The following is a 12,387-nucleotide window of genomic DNA, read 5'->3' as shown; positions in this document are numbered from 1 at the left end:
CCAATGGTAAATTATGGCGGAGGGAGCATCATGGTTTGGGGCTGCTTTGCTGCCTCAGGGCCTGGACAGCTTGCTATCATCGCCAGAAAAATGAATTCCCAAGTTAATCAAGCCATTTTGCCAGAGAATTTTGGGTGATGCAACAGGACATCGACCCATAACACAGAAGAAAATCCGCCTTATGGAGTTGCCCAGTCAGAGTCCTGACCTCAACCCAATTTAAAATGCTGTGGCTTGACCTCGAGAGCGGTTCACACCAGACATCCAAAGAATATTGCTGAAATGAAACAGTTTTGTAAAAATGAATGGTCCAAAATTCCTCCCGACCGTTGTGCAGGTCTGATCCGCAACTACAAAAAATGTTTATGCCATCCAGCGCTGGAGTTTTCCCGGACTTAAAGGCTTCAATTGCATCAAGAAGTTCATCCTATGGCCTCCCGGGTGGCGCAGTGGTCTATTTTGTGTTCACAGCTAGCTGTGCCACCAGAGATTCTGGGTTCGAGCCCAGGCTCTGTCACAGCCGGCTGCGACCGGGAGGTCCATGGGGCGATGCACAATTGGCCCAGCGTCTTCTGTGTTAGGGAGTGTTTGGCCAGCAGGGATATCCTTGTCTCATTGCGCACTAGCAACTCCTGAGGCGGGCTGGGTGCAGTGCACGCTGACCAGGTCGCCAGGTGTACGGTGTTTCCTCTGACACATTGGTGCGGCTGGCTTCTGGGTTGGATGTGCAGTGTGGCTAGGTTGGGTTGTGTTTCGGAGGACGCATGGCTCTCGACCTTCGCCTCTCCCGAGTCCGTATGGGAGTTGCAGCGATGAGACAAGACTGTAACTTTTTTTTTTTTTTTTTTTTTTTTTTTTTTTTTTTTTTTTTTTTTTTTGGGGGGTGGATCAGCTTAATATTGCGGAAAGAATGTTGCTTCCAATGTAATTGTCTGCATCATTTCCAATCCCCCATATTTTTTTGGGTAAATATATATATCCATTCACGTATGCATACATATACACATATATACATACACATACCTACATAGACATACATACTTTTTTAAAGAGTATACCTTTATTATTATTCCCCGCAAACCCTACCACCGATCCCCCAATTGGAGTAAACTGATAAACATTTCTGTTTTTACCTTCAATTTATACATCTTATACACATTTTACAGACACAGTCTACTTTATAATAGTTCTCTCTTGTTTGTTCTTAGTCCTTCATCTATTTCTGTTGTCCATCCAGTTTGATTTCCACTTGTAACTGTGCTATTTCACAATAGCTCCGCACCTATACACATTTCACAGATCCCGTATGCCCTACATTGTTTATCTTGTTATTAGTCCCACCCTTCAGCTCCACTCAACCTTTCCCATCTATCTTCCAACATCATCCATTTCGGATTTTTATTTGCCATATATTTTTCAACTGTGCTGTGATGCTTCACAAAAGATTTGAATCTTCCTATTCTCATAGCTTCCACGGATTGTAAATTAAAAATAAACATTTTTGCTAAAATAATTATTATATTATTGATTGATTGACTATGGCTTTTCAAATCCCCCAGTATTGCTATCTGTAGCGTTAGTTCTACGCAAATGTTGCAATTCTTCAACCATTCCTGGACCTGTGACCAAAAACGAGCTACATGCGGACAATACCAAAATAAATGGTCTAATGACTCTGCCTCCTCACAGCAGAATCTACAGAGCTGGGAAGATTGTATCCCCCATATATATAACATTCTATTAGTTGCAAGAATTTTGTACAATAATTTAAATTGAAAAATTCGAAGTTTTGAATCCGGCGTTGTTTTGCGTATCAATTCATACACCATGTGCCATGGAATGGGTACATCGAAAATCTCTTCCCAACTATTTTGCAATTTATATGGCACAGCTGTAAGTTTTTTGATCCTTAAATGAAATTGGTATATGTTTTTATTTATCACACTTTTCTTTAACCATTTATGTTCTTTAATATAAGGCCGACATACAAGTTCCTTACTTTTATCCCCTTCCACCTGCCTCTTCCATTTTTGTGGTAATGCTGCAATTAATTGGTTGTAATTTTGGGTAGAGCAGACATTTCCATATGTCTGTGTTAGCTGCATGTGTGACATTACTCCACCAGTCCTATTTATGATATCATTCACAAAAATTATACCTTTTTTAAACATTTCTTCGATAAATACAGTTTTTTTATCAATTACTATATTTGAATTTAACCACAAGATTTGTTGTACTATTTGTTCCGTCCTTTCAGGTGGATTAAACTGAAATTGCAACCAACTTTCTAAGGCTTGCTTAAAAAATAAAGATATTTTGGAGATTATTTCCTTTTCAAGCAACCGAAAGTGAGCAGGTGTAATCTGAATAAAGGGAAAAAGGCCCTTCTTGAACATAGGATGAGACATTCGTACCAATCTACTAGAGAACCAGTTTGGATTTAAGTATAACTTTTGTATGACTGATGCCTTTAGTGAGAGGTCTAATGCTTTAATATTTAATAATTTCTGCCCTCCGAATTCATATTCGTTATATAAATAGGCCCTTTTAATTTTATCTGGCTTGCCGTTCCAAATAAAATTGAATATTTTTTGTTCATATAATTTAAAAAGCAGGTCACTAGGTGTAGGCAAAACCATAAGCAAATAGGTAAACTGTGATATGATTAAAGAGTTAATCAGGGTGATTTTCCCACAAATAGACAGGTATTTTCCTTTCCATGGTAGCAAGATCTTATCTATTTTTGCTAACTTTCTATAAAAATTTATTGGAGTGAGATCATTTCTTTCTTTTGGGATTTGTATACCGAGTATGTCCACATCACCGTCAGACCATTTAATTGGTAAACTACATGGCAATGTAAAATGTGTATTTTTTAGTGATCCAATACGTAATATGGTACATTTATCATAATTTGGTTTTAATCCAGAGAGGATAGCAAATGTATCTAGATCCTCTAAGAGGCCGTGGAGAGATTCTAGTTGTGGTTTTAAAAGAAAACATGAATCATCAGCGTACAATGACACCTTAGTTTTTAGGCCCTGGATTTCTAATCCCTTAATATTAATGTTTGATCTAATTTTAACAGCTAACATTTCGATGGCAATAATAAATAGATATGCCGATAGTGGACAACCTTGTTTTACTCCTCTAGATAGTTTAAAACTTTCTGAGATGTAGCCATTATTTACTATTTTACACCTAGGGTTACTATACATAATTTTTACCCATTTTATAAGAGATTCCCCAAAATTGAAATATTCTAGGCATTTATATATAAACTCCAGTCGTACTTTATCAAAAGCCTTTTCAAAATCAGCTATGAAAACCAGGCCTGGTGTCCCCGATATTTCATAGTGTTCTATTGTTTCCAGTACTTGCCTTATATTATCTCCAATGTATCGTCCATGTAAAAAACCTGTCTGATTAGGATGAATAATATCTGACAAAACTTTTTTTATTCTATGCGCCAAGCATTTTGCTAGGATTTTTGCATCACAACACTGAAGTGTAAGAGGTCTCCAATTTTTTAAATGGACTGGATCTTTATATATACCACTTGGGTCCTGTTTCAGTAATAATGATATCACACCTTCTTGTTGCGTGTCTGATAATCTATCATTTATATAGGAGTGGTTAAAACAAGCTAATAATGGTCCTTTGAGTATATCAAAAAAATGTTTGTATACTTCCACTGGTATGCCATCCAGTCCTGGAGTTTTCCCATCCTTAAAGGCCCCAATTGCATCAAGTAGTTCCTCCTCTGTAATTAGGCCTTCACATGAGTCTTTCTGTACAGATGTTAATTTTACATTATTATTAGGGAAAAAATCCATACAATTAGTTTCAGTTAGTGGAGATGGAGGAGCCTGAAACGAAAATATATTCTTAAAGTACTTTACTTCCTCTTTCAAAATATCATTTGGTGAATCATGCGTGACTCCATCATTTGTAACAAGTTTTAATACGTTTTTTTTGGTAGCATTTCTATATTGAAGATTGAAAAAGAATTTGGTGCATTTTTCCCCATATTCCATCCAGTTCGCTTTATTTTTGTAATATATTACACTGGATCTTTCTTGAATAAGTTCCTCCATTTCTTTTTGTTTTTCCTCTAACTTATTCTGTGCCTCTATGGTACCGTTTTTATTGTTATCTAACTGTACTGTTAGTCCTTCAATTTCCTTTGTTAATATGGACTCTTTTGATCGAAATTGCTTTTGTTTTATAGATGAGTACTGAATTGCATGGCCTCTAAAGCCACACTTAAAAGTGTCCCATACAATATGGGGATCTGCTGTACCTATGTTATGTCTAAAAAAGTCAGTTATAAATTCTTCTGTCCTAGTTCTAAACAATTTATCATCTAGTAGGCTTTGATTAAATTTCCAATATCCTCGCCCACGTGGAAATTCTGTAAGAGTAATATATATGCCAATTATGTGATGGTCCGACCGCATTCTGTCCCCTATCAAACACTTTTTAACTTTTGGTGCCAGAGAGAATGATATAAGAAAGTAGTCAAGGCGACTAGCTTGATTAAGCCTCCGCCATGTATATCTCACTAGGTCAGGGTATTTAAGTCTCCATATATCCACTAATTCCAATATATCCATGACATTCCTGATTTCCTTAAGTGCCTGAGGGTGATAGTTTGTAGTGTGATTTCCTTTCCGGTCCATAGAGGTATTTAAGACCGTATTAAAATCTCCCACTATAATAATAGAGTCTAGTGTTGCTTGTAGAGTTGATACATTCTTATATATATTGTCAAAGAAGCTTGGATCATCATTATTCGGACCGTATAGGTTAATAAGCCATATATGTTTATTGTCCAATAACATATTTAAAATAATCCATCTACCTTGAGGATCTGTTTGGACAAGTTGCACATTTGGATCAAAGTTATTATTAATTAAAACCATCACCCCTTTTGAATTTCTTTGCCCATGGGAGAAATATATTTCGCCCCCCCAGTTCTTTTTCCACAAAACTTCATCTAAAACTGTCGAATGGGTTTCCTGTAAACAGTAGATATTATAATCCTTCTCTTTTAGCCAGGTAAATACTGATCGTCTTTTCTTATTATCTGCTAAGCCATTACAATTGTAACTGGCTATACTTATTTCACCACTTACCATAATGAGACACACCTTTCAATTATTTTTATCAAAATATATGTTTGTAAACGTCCTATTAAAAAGTAACATAATGATTGAGTGTCTATATAGTTGTACCATGACATTTGCATCTCCACTAAGCAAACCTCCAATTGGTCCCCACTATTCCACCCGCCAAAAGCCCCCATCTCGAGTTGGGTTGTCATCCCAATGACCGGCAGACCACCCCCGACCCCCCGCATCGCACAGCCCCGGACCGACTGGGATCCATCCTTCGAAAAGTGCACACAGCGCCATCCACCGAACCGAAGCAGATCCATTGCCAAATGCATTTCCATCGCCCTCACCTCTATTTTTATTACATATTGCTGTGAATCATCCTCTATAGTCCCTAACATCTTTTACTTCTTCCTTCGCAACAGTTGTGGGATACACACATACACCCACACACATTCAGCCCTTACCCCCACACAACCATAAGCTCACCCTCTCAACAATTGCACCATCCCAGAGCCCAACTCAAGATGGATCATGATTTACAAATGTACTTGCAGTTGCAGCTGCATGAGAAGGCCTGCAAGACCGCGCAAAAAATGAGCATAAATGTAGAGATTTATTTACCATTGTCACATCCTAAATGATGGAGGTCAAATGTACACCTTCTTCCTGAAACACCCACAATACGGTCATCCATTTTGACCATGTTCCCAAGCATCTCCATGCAGTCCGACTTGATTTCGTGCCACCAGGGCCACAATAATATACCCCCTCTCTGAATGTCCGAGTGTGACCCCCTCCCCATGGGTTACTGCAGCTAGTGTTGCCAGCACTGCCACTGCCTGAGTGGGGGCACCCCACCGGAATCCCCACCGGCTAGGTACAAGGTCGTCAAGGTTCTCATTAGCAGCTTTGAGAATTTCCTTGTTTATTATGCTCTCCCTTTAGGGGGCTTTGGCTTTGCAGGACCAACCCTGCCAAGCAGGCTCAGAATCTTGAGGGGGCAGTGCTGCTCTTGGTCCCTGACCTCATTTTGGCTGCATACAGACCGCTTACAGCATGCACATAAAACAGTTAGGGACTTCTCCTTAGTATCTGGGCCATTCATGTGGGTGTCTAGGGTATAGGGCCATGGACCGTACCATTAAAATAGGATAATAAATAATTAGATATAATTTATTTTAAAAATGTAGTTCCCCATGATAGGACAATAAATAAATAAGACGTATAATTCATTATAAAAGTATATCCATCATCTGAACAACATTGAAAGCCCTCTCATACCCGGCCCACAGCAATACACTGGCTCTGGGATATGCAACTATTTCATTACTCACTCACTCAACTTTCCAAACATAACAAATAAAAATAAACACACACCACACCATCCACACATACTGTGCCTTCTGTTTACTTAGTTTTTATCTTCACTATGTAGAAATAGTGCTTGTGTTCAATTAGTTATATATGAAGATTTATAGAAAAGCTATATTTTGTATTGTATTGTTACAATCAATAACCGGGCTTGAATTGTGTTTATTTTCCTCATCTATGAGAACTTTGTAATTTTTAAAATAACCATGGAGTAGTCTTTGTGTCTCTGAACAACTGGTTATCAATATATAGTTTATCAACGACGAGAGCTACTCGTTTCGCTTTTAATCTATTTTCTTTGAAAATTGGATACAGAACTTTGCGCCGTTCTGCAATTTCTTTCGGAAACTGATCATTCATGCCAATTTTGGTCCCAGCAAGTCTTTTACCCAGGCTTTTAACCATTATTTTATCTTTAAATGAAGCAAATTTGGCAACGATTGGGCGTTCGTACCTCTGCCCTCTCTGTCCGAGGCGGTGTACACGTTCAAGTTGGATCTTATCGATAACTTCGCGTGGAATCTGAAGCGCTGCAAAAAGGAACTCTCTAACTACAGATTCAGGAACCTCTCCTTCTTTCTCTTGGATACCTGTAAGTACCAAATTCTCTCTCATGGATCTAGTTTGTATGTCTAGTAAGCATTCCTTCAGAACGGTGTTCTCCTTTTTAATTTCATTCATTTCGGTTTCAATTTTATTGACTGTCCCTTTTAGCGCGTGTGTTTCCTTCTCCAATGTCGCAGCTTTTTCATCACTCATCTCTAGGCTTGCCTTCAACTCTTTTATATCTTTACTAACTAATTCAAGTATACCCAGTTTGTCATTTATTGACTTTAACAGATCGGTTTCGACCTTTACCATTGCCGGTGGTGAGAATATTAAATCATCCGTATCGGTTGAGGAGTCACGTTTTCGTTTTTGAATCGGTTCCCCTGTCTTACTCTCCGTCATGTTTGGGTGTTGCTTGTTTTCGTAATATTTGTCGATAAATGTCTCTAATCTTAGGATTTGTTTTGTGTTATTATCCAGATTGAAGGTTATCACCCACCAGATTATTTAGTGCTAATATTTTAGTCTAATTTAGCAGATATTTCGAATATTATGTTTTATCTTGAGGTGCTCTACATAACTTCGTTCAGTCCGCCATTACCTTTACGTTACCTTTACGTCAAGACTGTAACTACTATAATTGGATGGACAACAGAAATAGAGGAAGGACTAAGAACAAACAAGAGAGAACTATTATAAAGTAGTCTGTGTCTGTAAAATAGGTATAAGATGTATAAATTGAAGGTAAAAGCAGAAGTGTTTATTAGTTTACTCCAATTGGGGGAGCGGTGGTAGGGTTGCGGGGAATAATAATAAAGGTATATTCTTTAAAAAAGTATGTATGTCTATATAGGTATGTGTATGTATATATGTATATATGTATGCATGCGTGTATGGATATATATATTTACCCAATAAAAATATGGGGGATTGGAAATGATGCAGACAATTACATTGGAAGCAACATTCTTTCCGCAATATTAAGCTGATCCACCCCAAAAAAAAAAAAAAAAAAAAAAAAAAAAAAAAAAGACTGTAACTACTACCAATTGGATACCATGAAATTGGGGAGAAAAAAAAAGGGGTAAAAGAAAAATAAGTTAATCCTCTGTAATTTGGCCTTCACATGAGTCTTTCTGTACAGCTGTTAATTTTACCTTATTAATAGAACACAAATTAACTTCGGTTAGTGGAGATGGAGGAGACTGAAACTAAAATATATGCTTGAAGTACTTATCTTCTTCTTTCAAAATATTGTTTGGTGAATCATGGGTGACTCCGTCATTTGCAACAAGTTTCAGTAAATTATTTTTGATAGCATTTCTATGTTGAAGATGAAAAAATAATTTGGTGCATTTTCCCCTATGTTCCATTTAGTTCACTCAATTTACATAATATTTTACACTTCTTTCTTGAATAGGTTCTTTCTTTTTGTTTTTCCTTTAACTTACACTGTGCCTCTATGGTACATTTCTTATTGCTATCTATCTGTACTGTTAGTCCTATTTCCTTTGTTAATATGAACTCTTTGACATAAATTGTTTTTGTTTTAAAGATGACTATTGAATTGCATGGCCTCTAAAGACACATTTAAAAGTGTCCCATACAATAAAGGGATCTGCTGTATCTATGTTATGTCAGAAAAAGTCAGTAATAAACTCTTCTGTCCTAGTTAAAAACAAGTTATCATCCAATGGACTTTGATAAAATGTCCAACATCCTCGCCCACATGGAAATTCTGTAAGGGTACCGTATATGCCAATTATTTGATGCTCCGACCGCATTTTGTCCCCTATCAAAACTTTTTTGTTACTTTTGGTGCCACTGTCAGGTTTCAGGTAAGACCCAAGTGCAGACTGTGTTGAAGTAACAATGTTTATTGCAACAACAGTGGCAGGCAAACGACAGGTCAAGGCAGTCAGGGGTCGATAATCCAGAGTAGTGGCAAAAGTACAGGACAGCAGGCAGGATCAGGTGCAGATAGAGTGGTCAGGCAGGCGGGCTCAGAGTAAGGACAGGCAAGGGTAAAAACTAGGAGGACGAGAAAAAGAGAGACTGGGGATAAACAGGTGCTGAGAAAACGCTGGTTGACTTGAACAAACAAGACGAACTAGCACAGACAGACAGAAAACGCAGGTATAATTACCCAGGGGATAAGTGGGGAAGATGGTTGACACCTGGACGGGGGTGGAGACAAGCACAAGGACAGGTGAAACAGATCAGGGCGTGACAGCAAGAGAGAATGACATAAGAAAGTAGTCAAGATGACTCGCTTGATTGAGCCTCTGCCATGTATATCTCACTAGGTCAGGATATATGAGCCTCCATATATCCACTAGTTTCAATATATCCATGATATTTGTGATTTCCTTAAGTACATGAGGGTGATAGTTTGTAGTTTGATTGAGGTATTTAAAACTGTATTATTATATATATTTTTAAAGAAGCACGGATCAAAATGATTTGGACCTTATAGATTAATGAGCCAAATCTGTTAATGGTCCAATAACATATTTTAAATAAATCAAATCAAATGTTATTTGTCACATACACGTGTTACAGATGTTATTGCAGGTGTAGCGAAATGCTTGTAAATAATAGATCTACCTTACAGATCTGTTTGGACAATTTGCATATTCAAATCAAAATGATTGTTAATTAATATTATCACCCTTTTTGAGTTTCTTAGCCCATGGGAGAAGTATATTTCGCCCCGCCAGTCCTTTTTCTAACGTCATCTAAAATTGTTGAATCTTACCTGTAAACAATATATATTATGTTCCTTCTCTTTTAGCCAGGTAAATACTAATAGTCTTTTCTTTTTATCTGCTAAGCCATTACAATTATAACTGGCTATACTTATTTCACCATTTACCATAATGAGATTGAAGTTCCAATTCTATTTATCATAAAATATGTTTGTAAACTTACCATTAAAAAGTACCATAATGATTGAGTGTCCATATAGCTGTAACATGATATTTCCATCGCTATTAAGTAAACCTCCAATTGTTCTCCACTATTCCAACTGCTACAACCTCCCATCATCCCAAGTTGGGTTGTCATCCCAGTGACTGGCAGACCACCCCTGTCCCCTGGATCCTAGGGCCTTTGAAAGATTGGGACACATCCTTTAAACCTCTCTGGGATCGACGCTAGCGTCCCACCTCGCCAACAGCCAGTGAAATTGCAGGGCGCCAAATTCAAAACAACAGAAATCTCATAATTAAAATTCCTCAAACATACAAATATCTTATACCATTTTTAAAGTAATCTTGTTGTTAATCCCACTACAGTGTCCGATTTTAAAAAGGCTTTACAGCGAAAGCACCACAAACGATTATGTTAGGTCACCGCCAAATCACAGAAAAACACAGGCATTTTTCCAGCCAAAGAGTGGAGTCACAAAAAGCAGAAATATAGATAAAATTAATCACTAACCTTTGATGATCTTCATCAGATGACACTCATAGGACTTGTTTTGTTCGATAAAGTTCATATTTATATCCAAAAACCTCAGTTTACATTGGCGCCATGTTCAGAAATGCCTCCATAACACCCGGAGAAATTGCAGAGCCACATCAAATAACAGAAATACTCATCATAAACTTTGATGAAAGATACATGTTTTACATAGAATTAAAGATAAACTTGTTCTTAATGCAACCGCTGTGTCAGATTTCAAAAAAGCTTTACGGCAAAAGAACAATATTCAATAATCTGAGTACAGCGTTCAGCCTCAAAAGCAAGCCATACAGTTACCCGCCAAATTGTGGAGTCAACAAAAGTCAGAAATAGAATTATAAATCTTCACTTACCTTTGCTGATCTTCGTCGGAATGCACTCCCAGGACTCCCACAATAAATTTTCATTTTGTTCGATTACGTCCATATTTATGTCCAAGTACCTCCGTTTTGTTCGCGCGTTTAGTTCACTATTCCAAAGGCACAATGCGCGAGCGCAAAATCAAGACGAAAAGTCCAAAGAGTTCCATTACAGTTTGTAGAAACATATCAAACGATGTTTACAATCAATCCTTAGGATCTTTTTATAATAAATCTTCAATAATATTCCAACCGGACAATAGCGTATTCATTACAGAGGAAAAAGAAGGAACGGCGCGCCCGTGTGACCGCGCAGTAAACAACTCATTGGCCACAGCTTAGTCCACTTGTTGAAACAGCTCTTATTCGACCCCCGTCCACAATAGAAGCCTCAAACAACTTTCTAAAGACTGTTGACATCTGCTGGAAGCCTTGGGAAGTGCAATCTGGCCCCATAGACACAGCATATTGGATAGGCAATCACTTAAATGAAACTACAAACCTCAGATTTCCCACTTCCTGGTTGGATTTGTGTCAGGTTTTCGCCTGCCATATGAGTTCTGTTATACTCACAGACATTATTTTAACAGTTTTGGAAACTGTAGAGTGTTTTCTATCCAACTCTACTACTTATATGCATATCAGAGCATCTGGGCCTGGATAACAAGCAGTTTACTCTGGGCACCTTATTCATCCAAGCTACTCAATACTGCCCCCCTTTCCCAAAGAAGTTAAAAAGAGCACACAGTGCCACCCACAGAGAAGAAGCAGATCAACAGCCAAAAGCATTTCCAACACCCTCACCTCGATTGTATAATACATAGCTATTTAAAATATATACAATACCAGTCAAAAGTTTAGACACACCTACTCATTCACGGGTTTTTCTTTATTTTTACTATTTTCTACATTGTAGAATAAGTGTAGACATCAAAACTATGAAATAACACATATGGAATCAAAAAAGTGTTGAACAAATAAATATTTTATTTTTGAGATTCTTCAAAGTAACCACCCTTTGCCTTGATGACAGCTTTGCACACTCTTGGCATTCTCTCAACCAGCTTCATGAGGTACAGTAGTCATCTGGAATGCATTTCAATTAAAAGGTGTGCCTTGTTAAAATATAATTTGTGGAATTTCTTTCCTTCTTAATGCCTTTGAGCCAATCAGTTGTGTTGTGACAAGGTAGGGGTTATACACAGAAGATAGCCCTATACGAACTGGCACAGGGAGACAGGAAACACAGGGATAAATACACTGGGGAAAACAAGCGACACCTGGAGGGGGTGGAGACAATAACGAGGACAGGTAAAACAGATCAGGGTGTGACAGTACCCCAACCCCAACCCCACCTGGCGTCCTACCTGGGCGCATACTTGGTTGACCGGGTTGTCGGCGGTGGAAGTCGGCGATGAGGGCTGGATCCAGGATGTCATGAGCAGGAACATAGCACCTCTCCTCTGGGCCGTAACCCTCCCAGTCAACCAGGTACTGGAAACCCCTGCCCCATGGTTGTACAC

This window comes from Salvelinus namaycush, chromosome 31, assembly GCF_016432855.1.
Source record: "Salvelinus namaycush isolate Seneca chromosome 31, SaNama_1.0, whole genome shotgun sequence".
Lineage (NCBI taxonomy): Eukaryota > Metazoa > Chordata > Actinopteri > Salmoniformes > Salmonidae > Salvelinus > Salvelinus namaycush.
The sequence above is the reverse complement of the archived record's forward strand: the minus strand, read 5'-3'. Positions refer to the sequence as shown.